At 31.5% G+C, this 20,698-nt stretch overlaps 1 protein-coding gene across 2 annotated transcripts in view; it reads left to right on the top strand.

Annotated features, from left to right (window-relative positions):
• Positions 1-536: 536 nt before the first annotated feature.
• LOC106785769 overlaps positions 537-20,698 on the top strand; it is a 65,018-nt gene continuing 44,856 nt past the window's right edge. The window contains exons 1-2 of one of the 2 annotated variants that reach the window (XM_014746488.1): positions 537-726; positions 848-1,102. The gene's annotated coding sequence lies outside the window, so the exon portion shown is untranslated. Of the gene's footprint in view, positions 1,103-20,698 lie in introns of both variants that reach the window. The other variant, XM_014746487.1, reaches the window with a different exon arrangement.

Here is a 20,698-nt window from a genome sequence, read left to right as displayed (position 1 = left end):
CTCTTTTCATAGCAAATCTAGCAATAAAGTAGACAATCATGTTCATACGATTCGTCCGTATACAGAATCATTTGTACAAAATAAAAGAATATAAAGATAAAAAAATAAAACTCTACTAAAAAATCATCACAATCGTTATGATGGGTACAAACAATCCTAGAGAAAATGTTCTCTAAAATCATCGAGTAATAATCATAAAACGAAAAATCATATGGAACGGACAATAACATTTTACTCTAAATTTTATCTAAAAATCGATTGCAATAGTTTCAGGTAAATTTGTAAGGAAACTGATAGGAACCAAAAAATAATTAAAGTCTTTATTATAATCGATAGGTCGAAGTCTTAGTCAGTCCTTGGCCTGAGAGCTTTGGCGATTCAAAGGGAGAAGGGATAATAGGAAGCAATATCATACGCATACATTTAATACATATATCGTAGGCGTAGTATTTGAGTAGAAAGAGTGGGGATTTGTCAGAGCGGAAAAGAGGGGAGTGGCGCAGGAGGAAAGCGCGGCAGAACCGAGCAGCCGGCAGTCTGCGCACGGACATCGATCGAGACTCACGTTCTGTATTTACCGCATCCGTCCTGTTCTCGCATTCGCACACACTATTCTGTTTCCTTCCCTCCTTTCTTCCTTCCTTCCTGCCACCATCTCCTGCCACCTTCCTCTTATAACTCCTTTAAACTTCCTTCCTACTCGAGATATTATCATCGGATCGCAATGTAATATACACACGCGTGTCAGATTCGAATTATTCGATCATCGATCATTTATTTTTCTTTAATTTTTATTTTTTTTTCTTCTTTTTTTCGGAGTATTTTCTATCTTCTAGTGTTTTTCTAGTGCGGAAACATTGTAATATTCAATTATCATCTTGTGAATTTTGTGCTTGAGACAGAAAGAGGAAGAAAGAATAGGAGAGCGAGAGAAAAAGAGAGAGAGAGAGAGAGAGAGAGAGAGAGAGAGAGAGACAAAAGGATCGATATACAATTTTGTCCTATGGTTTCTTCCTGTAAGTTAAATCGATCGATGTAATCAATCATAAGAGGATTATCCAAAGACGATGAATCTTCGTTGATCCTGTTATTTCCGATTCTTGTGAGTATCTATTACATATAAGTGCGATTTATTATGTTTGTTCTTTAACATCATTTGAATTTTGTTTACGTGTCTCTGACGTTTATTTGACTGTTTGCATTATTATTTTTATCACATAAAAGGTGATTCGTTATATATATATATATATATATATATATTTACTGTTGTAATATTTATGATGTTCATAGATATATACAAGGAAATAGCGTGTTCGATTGTGTGATCGTTAGAGAGAAATAATTTGAAATATTTTTATTCTTAATAAATAACGATATTACATAGAAGAACGTTATTTGAAAGTCGATCGATCTTTTTTGTATGAAGCGAACATCATTGCGAACGTTTGTACGAACGTTTCCTATATAGATGTGTACGAAATAATTCGTTAAAATCAATTTTATGTATTATTACTTCTGCAGTTGGCTGTTTCTCTCTGCATCCAACAAAATTTCCATTTATGTTAGTTCCGAAACGTTAGAAAGTGATGGACTGCCTAATAAATATTCATCATTCGCGCTGATTTATGAATTATTTCATAGTTGCGCACTCATGTTTTGTTTTAAATTTGAAATTTGGTTGTTGTTGTTTATTATTCTATGTTAAATTAATTAGGTCGAAAGTGAAACGTTATAGTTTTAGGGGATGGGAGGATTTCAACTTGAATTTTTCAGGAAATTAATTTCGAAGATAAGATAATAAAATTTTTTAAATTCAACTATCACGTAATCTATTTCGTGGATAAACAATACCATTAGAACTCGAGTTGGCACACAATGTAAATGTTGATACAAGTATTCCGATGAAAATTAATTGCTGCATTTGTTTAAATGCTTTTCAAACTTATCAAACTTAAAATTTAATCGTATGCTGAAATCGTCATGTTAGGTAAATTGAATTTATTTACAATTGCTAACAAATGAAATAATTATTAAATCTAGGAACTTTTGAAAAATTAATTTAAAATCATTATTATATATATATACTCGAAGTTTTATTCATAAAAAAAACTAATATATATATATATCATCAAATAAAAAAAACAAACAAATAAAATGATGCATTGTTCGCGTAAAAATAAATTTTGAATATATGAACTAATTAAGATAATTGGATTCGGAATGTATGTGGTAATTGTTTCATTCATCCCATATACTTTTGTATACATATATATATAGATGAAGATATAAATTTATAGATAGATAGTGAGAGAAAGAGAGAGAGAAAGACAGTAGAGATTCGAGTTTGTATATAATCATGCCTCAAAACCGCAGTTTCGGGGGCGGAGTAAACGCGAGAGGCCGCGGATCGATTTCGCGAGTAGAGGAGGGCAACCTCGTTGGTACGGTTTCCTCGATGTATATATATCTATATATATGTGCGTGTGTGTGTGTATATTTTGTGTGCTTTACTTCCTCTCTTTTCTACTTCCGGTTAATTTTACTTTCGCGCCGAAAATTTACCCAACGTCCGTCGTCACAACTCCTTTCCACGCTATTGCATATATTTTATTTATTTATTTTTTTTAATCGACAAAAGTTTCTCGAAAGCTAAAGTGTACTTACTATTGCTGTATCGTTTATGTAACTGTTTTATTCTTTTTCTTTTTTCTTTTTTCTTTCAACGATCAGAAATGAAAGTAAAAGATTAAAAAACGCGATTTCAAGAATCCAATAAGAGATCCTAATAAGAATACGAACAAATTTTTCGAATCTAAAGTAAATGCGAAGTGTTCATTCGTCAAAAACTATAAGGTTAACGTTGTTTAATGTTAAATGATTCCGGATAGAATCAAATTATACCCTTCGTGAAAAATTATGGCAACAGAATTATTTGCACTTTCGTTAGATCGTACGTTTGTTGTCTTAATAAAAGCACAAAAGGAAGAAGGGTCGACTTTCGAATGGGGAAGAGTTAGAGGAAAAATATCAAAAGCGATTTGCAAGATTCTCTAGCTCGCTCTTTATTTCATAAAGAGTATGATGAAGAAGAATAAGAAGTAAAGAGAAGTTAAGAGAAGAGAGAATCGCTAGTCAGAGTTTATTTGAGTTATTACGGTACATCCGATTACTGCTCCAATTTGCGAATGTTCCTGGCATGTCATTTAAAAGACGACGACGACGAGAAAGAATCTCTGTCGTCTTCTTTTCTATGTATTAAGAATCTTTCACGAATAAATTCACGAAGAAAACTGTTTTTATCTCTCGCATATCGGACTCTTTTCTTCCGGCTTTGAAAGGGTGGCCTAGCATGGAATTCGTTCCACTACGTGGACGATACGACCCGAGTTTGGCCTCTTTTCTTCTTTCCTTCGTTTCCATGTCGTTACATCCGGTGCATCGAGAATTAAAAAAAAGATATGTCAACCTATATATCTATATAGGCCTATATATCTGCGTTTATGTGTATATATATAATGCATGTATATATATATATAAAATTATAAATTGTTGTTAATAATACAAAATTAATTATAAAATGTACATATGTATGTAGTTGTCATTATATTCGTAATAATGTGACTGATATTTTATAATGATAGTTTATATTATTTTTTGTTTTATATTAAGGTTTAGATAGATAACACCATTTTAGTGGCAATTTTGGTTCTTTATATTATTATTATTTTATTATAATATTTAATATTTTCAATTGTGAATAAAATATATTTATTTCATTCGACAAAAAGTTACCTTTTATTTTTTTTATCAAAATTAAATTAAAAGTTATCGTAAAAAATTGGTAAGAATTCTCTCTTATCTTTAATGCAAGTTAATATAGTGAACTCCGACACGGGTATGTGACGACGATTATCAATACGTATTTCTGTCTACTTTCTTTAATGAACATAAAATAACGAGAACAATTATATTTCGGTCTCGAATAAAAAACTGCAAGAAATGATCTTATTCATTGTGTATATATATATATAAAGATCATTAAGTGTCTCCATGAAGAAAAAGACAGAGAAAAGAGAAAAGAAAGAGAGAGAGTTATATGTGATCTCATCGAATTTCAGAATCCTTAGACTTCCTTTAATCGTTTAAATTTAACGAGCGTGTAAAAAAGGTCATACTGTGATTACTGACCTGAATCAAACGCCTACGATTTCATCTTCCTTTTGCGGTACACACAGAGATCGAAATTGATCAAAATCATGCGTTATATTTATTCAATTTTTCAATGAAATATTTTTTATTGTATAACTTTGCATTTAAAAAAAAATTGTTCGTAAAATTGTAAAAATTTTCATTTCGACTCTATAATCGTTTATATTTCCTATTTCAATTTCCATTTCGTATTTTTCTTTTTTCTAATATCGATTCATAAATTTGTTCGTAAAATTGTTTAACATTATTTATCTTTGTAATTTATACTATCGTAAAAGTTAGGATATATTTTTAAGATTACCGTCCATTGATTTTCGAGTCGTATTCGGAACGTTTAAAGCGCTTTTACGACGATTTGAAAGGCTACTATGTACGTGTGTATGCGTACGAGTCCTTCGCCTTCACCTTTAAAATCGATTAGAAAAATGAAGTCAGAGAATACTTGCCGTGTGTCCTATATAACCAGTGCTGTTTACTAACGTAGTATACATAGGTGTAAGAGTAAGAGTAAAAGAAAGAGAGAGAGAGATAATACACAAGTGCACGCGACAATAAGACGCTCACGTGTGATATGGTCGCATGCAATCGTTTCTGATCGCTCGTGCGTGGAGTTTCTTATGCTTTCATATTCAACATACTTAAGAACATAGGTATGCACACACATATATACACATGTAAATATAGCAACTATATTCTAACTTCATCGTTTTCTCTATTTCTCGGATGAAGTAATAGAATCGTCAGAAAATTACGATCCTTCTCACGCATTCTAAACATTCTTCTTTTATCTGTACTTTTATTTTTATTTTTTTTTTTTTGTATTTTTTTATACAATATTATAAACAACGTGCGTGTCTTTGATACATCAGATTAAGTTTTATCATCAAATTTAGATCGACAAGAAAACGAGGAACATTTTAGAAATGTTAGATACAATATCATAATTTTTAATTTTTCAATTGATCGTGAATTTTATTTCCAACGAACAATTTTCATTTAAGATTTTTTTATTTATTTTATATAGAAGAATACGATCCACAAGTTTTTGATGGTTATTTATTTTTGATGGAAATTCGAAAACTAAGTTCTCGTAGATATCATTAATTTCTCGTTAGAAATTAATTTGTCTAGTTCGAGGATTTTACATTAGAGAGATATCATACCGTTTTCCTAGTTGGGATGTATTCGTTATTCATAAGGTTCGCGGTAGCGAATTAGACGACGCTTATTGGATTTTCTAGCGGTGGTGTCATTCCACTCGGATTTTCACCCTCCACCCACGATTTTCGTTGAAAGAAGAAAACGATGTCGTTTGGATGGTAGTGGTAAACGCTATGCATGTATCTACAGAAACGAAAAATCTTTCTATCTCTGTCTCTTACTCTGTCTGTCTATCCGTCTGTCTGTGTTTTCTGTTCTGTTCGTCTGTCTGTTTGTCTCACCGTCTCTCTTTTTCTTCTCCCAGACGACGATGCAGCATTCGATGTAGCATTCGACGCGAATCGCGAAAGTAAGCAAATGTTAAAGCGGTCGATTCGCTTTTATTCGTTCCATATTTGTGAAAAAGAGAAGAAAACATAGAAAGAGAGAGAGAGAGAGAAAGAGAGAGAAAGAGAGAGAAAGAGAGAGAAAGAGAGAGAGAGAGAGAGAGAGACAGGTAAATATATAAATGCATTTTATATAATTTTACTAAAAGAGTATCTCAACGGATTAAAAATATAGTTGAATTTTCACCAGAAGCTCACGTGTTTTCACTCACTTGAGATTTCTTTGCATTTCAACAAAAAAAATTAAAAGAAAACAAAGAAAAGAAATGGAAATAATATATATTTATTAGCAAATCTTGTTTTGTAAGGGTGAATCATCTTTTTTATTTGGTATTTTATTTTTAACGGTAGATATTCGCGATCATTCTTTGCAATAAATTATCGGTTTTTCTTATTTGTCATTTCGTATCATTGATTTATTTTAATTGCGCATTCGTTCGTTTAAAATTTGGTATTTTTTTCTGTCTTTTTTATTTATCATTTATTTTACAATTAGTTTTTATTTTCTTCTTCTTTTTTTCTTCTGCTTCGAATAGTGGAAAAATTGTATTTCGAATGATCGTGTGGCCAACTAATTTTAAACTTCGTTCATTTATATCTTTTATAATAAAATGTTGAAAATTTGTATGGAACAACTACGGAAAAAGTTGGACTTTTCTGAAAAAGTCGTTGAAACGATAAGTAAAAACCGCGATCGGGGTGAAATGAAAGTTTGAAGTAAGTTGACTTTTTCTTATTTTATTGTTTACCTTCTTTCTTTTTTTTCACGAGAGAAAAGAGATTTGTCTTTTACTTCTCAACACTTTTCTCCGCTCTATATTTTTCTTTAAAAAACCTTAACTCGATTTGTTTACCGTGTAGAAGATAACGCCGTCTCTATGTCTATAATGTTCTCTATCTAAATACATTAGTTATCTAATCTATATTTTTGGTCAATATTTTGTCTACTTAATATCTATTTCTTCTTTAGATTTCTCTATTAATATTTTAATGTTCTATCATTAATACTATCATGCGTGTATTTGTGTATAAACTACTTTCTATGTGTATTGTAGATATTATTTTTGTTTGTTACTTATTTTTTTCTGATTTTCTTTTCGCACTTCTCCTCTATGCGTGTGTTCTACTCTGTGCACTACTCGCGTGAACTACAAATTTTATTTTTAATTTATATATTTTTTTTTAATCATTTTAAATCTATATTGTATTTTTTTCATTTATATTCATTTCTTTATCTCTCTCTGTTATGCGTTTAAAAATAATTTATTTTAATTTTATATTTATTTCTTTACCTATTTCATATTCTTTTTTATTTCCTTTAAAAATTGTTAAATTTTCTTTCATTTTTCGTGTTATTTCACCGATTTTTGTTGTTCCGTCAACTCTTCGAGATTTCTTCTCGGAGGTAAGGAGAAAATTTTGGTTAGGTATTATTTCCAAACTCCTCCTACGCATACCAAGGAATATAAATCGTTTTATTATAGTGCATATAAATGCACGGACGCGGGAAAGAAGATAAGATAATGTCATTTATACGCGCTGACATGCATCTCGAAAGTCAACGGCCTCCTCGGCTATTTACTGTTTACTCGAATGATTTGCGAAATGAGAGCATATTTTTTTTTACTCTTTTTCTCTCTCTCTCATCCGAAAATACACTTGATGCACGATGGAAAAACCAGTGTCCGAAAAATTATTAAGAGAAATATATATAACAGTTCAATGATCGAGATAACAAAACAAAAAGAAACATACGGAAACAAAGATAAATAATTAATAAAAAATTAGTAAATCATAATATTTATCAATCGTCAATCATATTAAAAATATATCATCTCTAACGCATTGCTAACGATATTTTAATAATGCCATCTTACGTAATCGTAACATCCCATCCATTATTATTTGAGATGAGAAACGATTAGAGTATTTGCAACAGCAAAGAAAACTAATGTTCCCGTTTCTTCAACATTTTTTCTTTGAAACATTTTAAAAAGCAAACGAGTAGTAGTATAGTAGTAAAATAGTCAAGAAGTTTAACTTCTTATGAGAGGGAACTCGAGTTGAGAGTTTCTCGTGAGTTCTTTAGGTTCCTCGAGTTTCTGCAGTCCTATAACACACACACATACATACACATACATACATATATTATAAAATAAATACACTGGATCTAAGTTGTCCTTACTTAGAGTTGGAGTTTCATTGCTCGTAATTAATCGAAGCGTTTAAATATAGATTAATTTTTCATTTTCAACGAATCACATCCTCTTCGTACCCTTATTCTCCTCTCCCCCTTTCTCTTCCACCCTACCCTACTACCACTTCTTCATCCTCATCCATTTCTAGTAGTTACTAACTATAACTCGTAGCACGTAGAAGTAACTTTTAAAAGGAACTTCTCAACACTGTCGGTCGGTGTTGCACTTCTCGAGATAAGGAAGGAGAAAAGAGGAAAAAGAGGAAAGAAGGAGATAGAGGAGGAGGAGGAAGAGGATATAGCAAGAAAGCGAGAAAACCTGCTCGACGCGTTCTCTCCGAGAGTTCTTCTAAATATATATGAATAACGATATATAAGTCGTCGATGAGCGATGCCATGCTGCTTTAATCCAGACGAGACAAGCGCATGCTTTCTTTTTTTTTTTTTTTACGAAGTTCTCGATACGCTCTTATGTATAGGTAACCACCCTATTTCTATTTCTACTTGCGTGCAGGTACTTATTTATTTAGATGTATGTATAATTTCCTCAGATAAATATATACATATATATATATATTAATAAATGTTAGATTAGTTAAAAAGTTATTTCCGAAAATTCTATTATTTATAAATATAAATTTATAAATAGTTACTTATTAATAGATGGATTAATAATTAAATTAATATTAATATAATCTAAGAGTCAATATATATATATATATACATGAATAAATATTAGATTATTCTTTTGTAATGATAAATAAAAAACGAAATTACTTTCCGAACAACCTATTATCTAGAAATATATAGTTTTGAAATAATATATATTTATATAACTGTCCGTATTTGTGTATGTGTGTGTTTTTGTCTATACGTGTTTGTCTTTCTTTTTTCATGTCTGTTTTTTATCTTTCTCTACTTTTCTGGATGGGTTTCGCGTGCGTGTCCTCTGTGTATATGTGAAAAGGATGAAATAAAATCTATGCGTATCTTCAACGATCGACTTCTCGATATAAAATTAGTTCTCCTTTTTGGTAGATCGTAAATTATCGGCTTAGTCCTACGTATATCCGAGCAACACGGATTTCCAAGGACTTTATGCGTTTTCATGTTAAACGAAGGTGCTACCTCGCGTACGCGAAAGATCTCTCTTTTTCCACTGTGACTTTCCTGCTCGTATCTATGCATATACATGTATCACATGTATGGTGTATATATATTTACAATTAGATATATTATCGATGGCATTAAAAAACGAGAGAAACAACATTTTTATTATAACGTTGTATCGTATAAAATTATTCGCTTTTAAAAGACAAGCATTTTTTTATTATCTATTCATTATTGTAAGTGTCTATAAAATAGTTCCAGACTTGTTTTGCATATTTAATGGAAACCACAGAAGATTCTTAAGAAATATTTTACCATTACTATATTTTTCTCACGTTTCTTAATTATTCGTTATTTTATTAATAATTAATACCGTTTTTCGACAAAAATTTTGGTCTCTCTTACTTTCTTTTTCTTATAAGATTGTAAAATTTAAGATAGAGAAAGGTCAATTTTGTTTGGTTTCTTTTTACGCGAACAGCTATCAGGAAGTAAATAAAAATCAGCTCGTTCGAATTCGGAGTAGTCGAAGTACAACCGCCTGTGGTGTCCCATGAGAAAAATGAAGTAAACGAGAAAGATAAAAGGAAGTAAGGAAAGAAAGAAAGAAAGAAAGAAAAGGGGAGAGAGAGAGAGAGAGAGAGAGAGAGAGAGAGAGAGAGAGAGAGAGAAATGGATAATACGAAGGAAGGGAGAAACGCGGTCGTTCCTATCGTAAATCATCGACGAAAATACAATAATGCAGAAGAGGCGAGCTCGCGTCATAAACCAAATCACATCGGTTGACCCCGCTTGACCTCCTCTGCCTCTCCTTTTGTGCGACACATTTTCTCCCTTTTTACGCGTTTTATTTCTCTTTCTCTTTCTTCCTTCCTTTCTTTCCTTCTTTCTCTTTCATTCTTTCTTTTGTACGCCTATCTTTTTTTATTTTGTACCTCCCACTACTGTGCTCTTTTATTTCTTTCTTTCGTCGTCCTTCTTTCCAGAAGAATGATCTCCGGATTCTTCACATTTTTCATGAATATCATCATTCATAACTCTTTTTTTTTTCTATGAAAAATCAACGAAAGTATTAGGCACGTGTCAATTAAGTGTACTTTTATCTTATTTATTTTCTATTTACTTCTTCTCCAAAGAAAGATTTCTTCTTTCTTTATTTTTGTTGTTTTTCGTCTTAAAAATTCTTCTTTATAGAAATAATAATCATTGGGATACACGTAAATTATTATACTTTAATAAATAATCGTAAAAATCGTTAAAACCTATTCCCGGACATGTGCATGCGTAATTATATGTTATAAGTTTTGATATCCACCGCGTAGGATGATAGAAAAATTAATTCATTAACGTTAATTAGCGAGAGAAAATGTAGCTTTGAAATATTTCTATCATTTCACGTTGTGGTCAATATGTTTATAGATATGTTGCAATGCTGAATTTGACCTATACGGTGTGCCAATAGCCTTCTCGGATATTAAACTCGCCTGATCTCGGATAATCTTTTAAACATCCTTTTCGGTCCCTTGGTTAACACCCACGACAGTAGAGATATGTTTATGCGTGTTAGGTGTATAAGTAGGTGCATGGATTCGAAATGCAAATCGATTAGGCGGAGGCGACTTGCATATACGCCAATAAACATTTTTATTGCATTTATTATTCGTAAAATATCCCTTGATTTTACGTTCTTTTCAAATTCCAAATTTTTTATTGACTTTTAAAATCATTCTTTAACAATTTTTTATAATTTTTTTAATGAGCATAATTTTCGATCGACCGATTAAAGATTAAAATAATTTATCTTAATTATCGATATATTGTGTATGCATCGAATTTTAGTAGAAATGGTAACAATTATTGATCGAAAGGAATTAGAATCTGGAAATGATCGAAGCGTGACGATGAAAAATCGGAAGGTGACGTGATTCTCGAATCGTGCATCGTCTCGAATAATCGACGCTTACTTAATGCCAGGGTGAAAGTCATTGCACGACACGCAAAGTAGTTTGACCGATCGATGCACTTATCGAATGCATTTATCGTCCATTATATTATCTCGCTTTAGATTATTTTTCGACAATGTTATGGGGCCACATTATTCTCGAGTTAGAGAGAAAAATTTATTCATAAGAGGTTCGGATACTTATTTCTTACTTTTTATCGTGATCACAGTGTTACCGATTTATTCAAAATACGTGATGGAATTTGTTTAAAATAATTCATACATGTTAATAACTAATTTTACGACCTAATTAAATGCAATATCTTGACCACGATTGGTATATCATTTTACTAAAATATACTAATTGTATAAAAATATGTTTGTTTTTTATTTATTTAAATTTACTTTAAAATTAGCCACAATCTAATCATTAATTTAAATCAAATATATTATCAAAAAATAGAGTACTATCAAACAGGAAGTATTAAATCAAGAGATAGAAATATTTTCTAACAAAACAAAAAGAAAAACAAAAAAAATTCTTTCAATCCTGCTCGGCAGGTTCAAATTATTCCAGATTTCCACGAGGCACTTATCTTACGATTACTTCTTTTCTTGTTGCATTAATCCAACGGATGATCGTCCTCTTAGGATCAAGAAGATACTCATTGGTTTCTCGATGTAGCTGCTTCTGTTTCTTCTTTCTTCTTGCATTTTGTTGCTTGCACCGATTTCTTTTTCTTCTTATCCTTCTTCTTTTTCCTTAGCTTGAATCTTTTTATTGTTCTTTCGTTCCGTCGTTCAGAGCAAGCACTGTACATACAAACATACATATATACATTGATACATAGATAAATAAATATATATATATATAAATACAAAGATATACAGAGAAAGAGAGGGACTACTGCGTTCCGCAACTAGCAGCAGCAGTAGCTGAGTAAAAGAGGAGGTAAACTAGTTGTCCAAGCGACACGGCATTCCGACACCCGTGGCATTAAAATCCCCACCGATATTCACGTTGTCGTTACGGCAATAACTTCAACGCACCGACAAGAAACACTAAGAGAACACGAGAAAGAAAGAAAAAGAAAAATAACAAGAAAAGTAACTGATATAGGTAACACGATGCGTTACAATCATGTCTTTTAAAGCCTCTGCCTTTTAAACTCCGGAAGTATCAACGACGTGCTATGTTTGAACTCGTTTTCTTATTATCGTCAATCGTTTAACCTGAAAAGTCCCTAGAAAATTAATTCAAATTATTTTTTTTCCTTTTTTTTTCTTTTTTAACGAAGATAATGTTTAGAAAATAATTATTGTACGTCATCATATTCGAATTAGTTTATATCTATATATAAATATTATGCAACAGAATGATCTTGTTTGGTATAATTTAGTTAAAAATCGTTTTGAACCGGTGTGATTTAATTAGACAGATTTCTCGTATCGATTTCTTAGTGAAAATTAATGGATAAGTCGTGACGACGCTATCGAGTCCTGAATCTGAGTTTCATTCCTTTCGAGATCGCTATTTAATTTCATTTATCATTTCATTTTCTTGTCTTCTACTGTCGGATGATTGTATCGGTGTTTTTAATATTTATGCGCACTCCGGTAAAAAAGAAAGAATATTTTTTAATAATAAATGAAAAGAAAATCTATTCGTTTTAAATGAGATTGTTTTTGTTTTTTATTTCAAGTCCTTTAATTAAAACATTAAATGTTAAATGAAATAATTGCAAGTAGGTATATATATACATATGTACGGGTATGTTAAATCGTTAATGAATATGTTTTCATTTTCCAACGACATATATTTAAGGATTAATAAATAAAGATGAGCGTGTTTAGAGTGATTAGAAATTCCCTCTCTTTTCCTTATCGAGATAACGGATTTACAAGGACTCACGTACGCGGTTAGTTAGTTTCCTCTCGCTATAAAGACAAATGTATAACTTCCTAAGCCGGTTAACGTGTAATTGCACTTCGGATAGGTAATTGCATCGTGGTAAGCGAGAAGCACACTAATCGATTCGATCGACGCTTTCCTGCGAGTTCTTGCCTGTGATCCTTTTGTTATTTTCACGGTTTCTGTACATATATATATATATATATACTCAATTTGTTATATAAATAAATAAATTTATTAATTTATTTTTTTTAAATACATAATTTATTAATTATTTGAAATATATTAAATAGGTCTTTCACTTTTTATGTGAAATATACATATACAGTTTTATATAATTTAAAATATTATTTCAAGTACACACAAATATATTAATAAATATATTTCTCTATATACCAACAACAATAATTTAACATAATGTGAATAATCATTTCTTTGCGTTATCCGGTTTTTGTTCGAATGTTAATGATACGGAGTCTTTGTTTATTTTATCGATCGTAAATAACAACAGCATGATCTGTTGACGTGGTGATAATCTATCGTACTATTAGTTACAATAAATCTAATTGTATTCTAAATTTGTTACGTGTACACGTATGACGAAACATACGTAAGATTAAAACATCACTTTTAATTGAACAATAACATAAAACTATAATTTCTTAATTATTACAAATAACAAAACGAGAGACGATTAAAATTAATTCTAAATTTATATTAACATGTATCGTTGTTAAATAATATGCGTATTATTTAATACGGACTATAAATAAAAATAATTTTAAAGGCTATGTAAAAGAAACAAAATCATTCCACACGTCACAGAAACAATTTATAACAAATGAGTATATTTTGTAACGTGAATAAAACGTTTATCGATATGAAAAATTGAAGATTAAAAAAAATTATAAAGACTCATTGTCTAACTGATGTATTCTAATTTGTAAGTAACTTTGAAGTATATATGATAGCTAGTTAAACTTGTATGTGTGTATATATGTTTATGTGTATACCTATAGATTAACGTTTAAAAGCTTCTTCAGAGAGATGGTTCAGTATAGATGAAGAAGAAGAAGAAGAAACGATAAAGAAAAGAAAAACTTTGATTTTAAGAGGAGCTACTCGGTTCAGTGAACATTCGAAGAGGCACGAAGCGTGTCCAGAGGCTATTAAAGATCATCTACCTGACCCTAAAACAATACTACGAAAGTCCTGAAGCAGGTGCCTTTCCACGTGGCTCTTTCTTCTTTCTTTCTTTCTTTCTTTCTTTCTTTCTTTCTTTCTTTCTTTCTTCCTTCCTTCCTTCCTTTCTTCTTCTTCTTCTTCTACTCTCACGAATCAACTACGTAACGGAGTATCGGAATAAGACCTTTGATCCTTGCACTTTGTTCCGAATGATCGGATCGATCGGTTCGTTCTAGACGAGAATTAATTCAATTAAGGGATTAATTAGCGCGACTCTTTGTCACTTCCCAGACGGCTTCAATTTACATTCGGTGAACATTAGTATCTCTTTGATCGGATATTAACGATAGTACTTTAGTCAGACTTTTATTAAGTCAATCCATTTTTTTTTTGTTTCGTTTCGTTTCTTTATCGTTCACTTTAGTTTTAATATTTTTATTACGACAGAATAATAATTTGATTTATTTCATTTATATCGTAATAATGATAATAAGTATTTATTAGTGATGTATTTTATAACTTCTTATATTTGATTTTATGTTCATTGACGTTTAAATTCGAATAAATCGTTTAAAACGTTTCGAATGAGTCATCCTGTGTTCTTCGAAAGATCATCGATCAATTCATAACACATAAAAAACAAACAAAAAGAGAAAGGATCATTCGTAAGGGTTCAAGGTATCGATTAAATTTCCTCGAAAGGACAAGGAAATACTATAGTGGTGGCACGTTCGCATTCCACGAGGTGCACTTCCGTAAAGGGAAGTTGGATCGTGGCAATCAGGAGGGGATTTCCGGTGTGCGTATGCGCAATGAAGCTTTTTATGCGGATGGACAGAACGTGCCACGGGGCATTCGAGTCATCTTTTCTCATTCAAGCGGAAAGAGAATGAGAGAGAAAGAAAGAAAGAAAGAAATATAGTAAAAAGATGAAGAAAAAAGAAGGAAGATAAAGATAAAGATAGTGGGAGTTACCGGGGAGAGAAACAAACCGCAGAATCTTCTTCCAAGTATCAGACGCGTACTGCTTGCTCCCGGCAAATTCTCATTCTTCATTAGAAAATATGAATTTGAAAATCTAACTACCTTGGAATATAATTTAAAACAAATTCTTTTCTCTCTCAACGTTTTATGTATTATTATTATTTGAAATTATTTTCATATATCTTAATGTTTTTGGTTGGGATTTTTACTAATTAGGCATAACGTTTTTTATTTTATTTATCCCAAAGATATTCGTTTCCGATTTTTATTTATTTTATTTTTTATTTGAATAATTAATTATAAATAGCAAAATTTATATTCAACATCAAATAAAAACTCAATCGATTTATTTTTCTATTTAATTTATTAAGTTTCAAACTTGTAGTTATCCTGAATGGAATTTCTATTTCTTTATTTCTCTATTTCATTCAATCTTATTAAAGAGAAAAATAAAACAACCAGAGGCAATACGCGATCGTATTGTCCAAATCGAATAAAAAAATCGGTAACACGTAATTATATCGTAGCTAGTAGAAAAGAGCATTGTAAGCGTTAGCCAGATCGTTCCGCGTACGTGAACCACACTGGAAAGTCTTCATGGCAAGTCGGCATTGATAGTAACATACAGATATAAAGATCCTTTTATCAAGATAATGGCTATCTGAAAGGAGAATCGTTGTTTTCTTTGAAGGGGAAATCGATCTCTCTTTCGGTATTTTTTATACAACATATTAAATGGGGTATAATATACAAAATATATATTAAATTGTTAGGAATGTTATTTTTCGAACAAAAAAATGTTGAATTTGATTTTTCATTGCGGATGTGCGATGGCAAAGAAATCAAAACCTACTTGACCAACACTCGAAACACAACGAGTGTTCTAAATTCGCGTCCGTCACCATAATATAAAATGATTTTGTGGTTTAGGGTTAAGTTTGGTATCGGTGAACGTGATTAATACAGAATTTCCGTAAGAAAAAAAGAAAACTACTTAACGAAAAAGGGCAATGTGTTATATATATAACGCGTTTAGTTACCTGAGTATTTTATTAGTTCTTTAGTTCTGGTTATGAAGGTGTTATCTTACATTGTCCACGTGTTATATAGGCCTGATCGAAGAAGTATCGAATGTTGCACGGCATAAGGGTAACGTTAAATAGGACCAAATTACATAAAACGCTTCTTTTTCCTTGTCCTTCTCACTCCTACAGATATAATATTTTTTTTTATTTTACTTCTTCTTTCACTTTTTATTTTTATTTTTTTAATTCTTTTGCTCGCGTCTTCTCGTTTATCGTAAAATTTATTTTTCATTTTTTTTTCATTTCGATGTTTTTTCTTTTATTTTCTTTTTTGGCTTTTTTTTTAATTTTATTCAAGACACACGAGACACTATCTCGTGGATAGTCCTGCGTTTCAAGCTTCATTTTCCGACTCATTGAATACTTCAAGAGGTATAGGATATATTTTCGTATATTTTTATTTCATCTTGGTCTTTTGTTAATACGATCCGATCTGTTTTTAATTCGATAAGGTAAATTAATAGTGTGGGATGATATACGCGTGGGTGATGATGCATTTTTTTCTTTTTTCTTTTTTGTTTTTTCTTTACAGCTGTTGATGTATTAAGTTTGACGTACAATATTTCAATGATCAAGTTAATTATTATTTGATCGATATTTTGTTTTAATTTCCGAATAATAATTTTATTTATTTTCGATCTGATAGGTATGTTTTTTTTCCAGTCTTCATTTTGTTTTTTTAGGTAAACGTAGATGAGAAGAATTTGCAGAGTTTATTAGAGACAAGCAGTTGGAATCGCTTTTATTTCTTTTTTTTTTTTCATCGTTTGAAATCCTTTTTATCTGCTTCATACATTTCGATTGGAGAATGGTTGAACGTTCACAAGGTGAGGGTGGGAGGAAGAGAGGGAGATGAAATAATCGTATAAGGTAGAGAGAATCTACAAGCCGTAGATGGTTCACAGACGAGTAACAGTAGCAGCACCAGCACCAGCATCAGCACCAGCACCAGCACCACAGTACTAGCAATAGCAACAGCATCTTTACTCTAATCCGGTATAGCTAAGTAAAAACTAGGATAGGCTTAGATGGTTCACCACCAGCGATGTTACGAGATAACCGTTCGAAATAGAATCTAACGAAAATAATACGTACAAGTATTTGAATTTCTAATGATTTCCATTTGTTCACACTTGTTTTTCTTTTCTTTTTATTATATTTCACTATTTCCTCGCAATTAAATCTATCGAATTAGTAATAATTTTTTCAAACTTTTTCTTCTTTCGTTTTTATTTCTTTTTTTTTATCCTATTGTAAGATTAGGTATGGAGATAGCGAAAAAGTTGATTATAGATTTTGTTAATGAGTATATTGTGGAACTATCAGTATGACAAAAAGGGATAAATATTTCTTAAAAATAAATGAAATTATAAAATCAAAAGAAACGTCTTAACCCCTTGGTCTACACGATATCTGCCAATTGTGCGTGCCATAATAAACAAGAGAGTCGTCGCGCGCCATGCCATTCTTCAACTGTTCAGCCCTATACCCGAACTGGCGCAAGATATATACTCACCACGAGTCGGACTCGTGGTTTTCGCTTATGGCACAAATTCTTTACCACGAGTCAGACTCGTGGTTTTCACTTATGGCACAAATTCTTTACCACGAGTCAGACTCGTGGTTATAGGCCAAAGGGTTAAAGGCTAATAAAGTAGGAATAACGTCTTAAACGTCCTTTCGTCTGGACGATTGGCTTACGATTCATTCTCTTGTCTTTCTTTTCTTTTTTCTTTATCTCTTTGTCGCAACGGCTTTGCTGTGTGTTCCACGCGCCAATCACACACACACACATTCATATTCATCCTAAGCAAATGAATTGCTGCACCGCACGTTCCATTGCTTATTGACTGCGGCCTGACAAAAGGAGAGTTTCATGTTTCGTCTCCACACTATCATTATAATTTAAAATCTCGTGAATACTTGTAATTTTTTAAAAATAATTTTTTCTTCCATCTAAGTAGGAAGAAAACTATTTCGAAAAATTTGAATAGAGACGAAAAGTCGTTGAAAATATTTTACATATACGTATTTTTGTTCGTATTATTGTTTATTTATTAAAAAAAATTTTTTTTTTTAAGAAAAAAGATACGAACGTATAAGATCAATTATAAGATCTTCCTCGTTCTATGATATTTCTTAAGAGCACGATTCCAACGGATGTTCGTTCTATGCATGGATAGGAAAGATGAGTGCAAGAAATCCAAGGTTGCTGGCGACTTTAATGATCCAGTTTCTTCAATGTTGCATATGTCGATCTATGTGAGTGAATATATGTATGCGTGTGTGTCTTTAATTCAACATTATGCATTCGTTCATCTGGTCATGCCACGTCAAAGATCGCACTCTCCTTGTGCGTTCTAAATCTCATCAAGAGAATGCTTGCAAGAACTTTTATTTTTCTTTCGCGAGTATCATCAAACGATACAAATGCATTTGATACAATTGCATCGTGAGAGATATAAAAATAAAAGGAAAATACTTTCCTGGCTTCGTCCATTTAATTCATTGAATTATAATTTCATTGATATAATTATTTTCTAAAAATTTACTGTTACTATATTATTTGTGATCCACAATTTTTAAACAAATATAATTTTCAATTTTGTTATTCAACATGGAGGTAGTATATCCTTTAATAGAAACTATTGCATTATAATAATAATACAAAATTATGATTGAAAGGACACACACGTACACGCATTGGCATACACCTATCGATTATAATCGAAACAATTTAAAAATAGCAATTTGAAAGAGAAGGAACGAAATTTCTTGGAGCTAATGACATACCTGAGTAAGTTTAAGGTATATACGTTATAAGCATGTAATTAAAGGTATTACAAATATCGAGAGTAAATCCATTGGGGATCTTAGCTACTGTTATTGGTCGATCCCTTAAAAGGGAATATTAAAAAAGCAACCCTGGTATTTTCTCTCTCCCTCCATCCTTTCCCCATCTAACTCTCTTTCTCTCTCACTCTCTTTTTCTTTTTCTTTCTCTTTTCTGAATTCGATGCAGCTACGGATAATTAAAATCGAATCCCAATAAGCGTAATTTAATGTAATTGCACCGTCGAGAGAGAGAGAGAGAGAGAGAGAGAGAGTGAGAGAGAGAGAGAGAGAGAGAGAGAGAGAGAAAGATCATGATGAAACGAATGCGGGAGAGATTTAATAGAATTATTCACGGGCCACTTAGCTTCTTACCGTCCGCTTCGTCCGCTCGGTCGGACGAGCGAACCCAAGGTCGTACTTGCTTCGGCTTAATGATCTAATTTCTTTGCTCGAAATATGATTCACCATTATGCATTCACTCTATCTCTTTATCTTTTTCTACCCTTCTCTCTTTAATTCCAAGTGTTCGTTTATATAATCCTATCTTTTTCTTTTCCTATCATCTTCTCTCTCTGTCTCTTTCTGTTTTTCATTCTTGCTTCCTCCCTGAGATCGCGTAAATACTACTTGGAAAGATTCACCCAAGTACATACCCAAGCATACACGTATACATGCATGTTTATGTGCGTTCATACGAGAAGTTCTCATTCGGGTTCTTTTGCTAACTCGAACAAAGAACTAAGTGTTCGTTATAGATTAGTTCCTGTTATCGTTATCGATACGTAAAAATCGATACAAACCCGTTAGGGTTGCTGACTGACTGACTGGACAAATCTTTATTCCGATTTGTTCTTGCATACGTAATATTACTTTTAGTTGATTCGTATATATAATGGTTGTTGATTCGGTTAAAAATCCTTAATCTGAATCAACTTACAGCAAGTGTAGATATTTTTTTGTTCTTTTTAAGATCGAAAGAATTCCTATCCGCGTTTGTATCCTGTAATGTAGATGCATGATTTCATTAGAAACGTGTTAGATATTTAATAGGATTAGGTTCGTTATTCATCAAAAGATTAGATCATTTTATTGCGGTATTATTTATAATAGAAATATTGAATAAATTTGAATTAGAGTTTTGATCGTGCATTCAATGTTTATTAGAATATTTGTGAGGGCCGTAATTTTCAGAAATTTATTAGGGTACAGAATCTTGTATAGAATATTCATCAAAAAATTTATATGCGTGTTGAAAATATAGACAAAAAATATTTTATCGCAAAAGAATAAAATTGAAAGTGATTAGGGTTAAAAGATCTTGTATAGAATATTTAAAAAATTCATATTTATATGTTGATAAAGGAAAAAAAAGAAGAAATATTTTATCGCAAAAGCATAAAATTGAAATCGATTAGGGTTCAGTATCTTTTACGAAGATTCGAAAAAGGATAATGTCAGATTGGAATCTGTTTTGTTAACGTGAAATAAAAATGCTTCTTTCCGCGTACCGATTCGACGTTCCTCGAAGATAAAGAATGAAAGAGAGAAAGGCAAAGAAGATGCTGTTGGTTGGAGAACGGTTTGTCGAGGACAGTAGCCGAATCTGATCCTGGTGGAATGGTTGGAGAGAGGGAGGGAAGAAGGAAGGAAGGAAAGGGTATATATATATATATATATTTTTACACGCGCGCG

This window comes from Polistes canadensis, unplaced genomic scaffold (assembly GCF_001313835.1).
Source record: "Polistes canadensis isolate GaletaPanama2010 unplaced genomic scaffold, ASM131383v1 scaffold_56, whole genome shotgun sequence".
NCBI classification, from domain to species: domain Eukaryota; kingdom Metazoa; phylum Arthropoda; class Insecta; order Hymenoptera; family Vespidae; genus Polistes; species Polistes canadensis.
The sequence above is the reverse complement of the archived record's forward strand: the minus strand, read 5'-3'. Positions and strand labels throughout refer to the sequence as shown.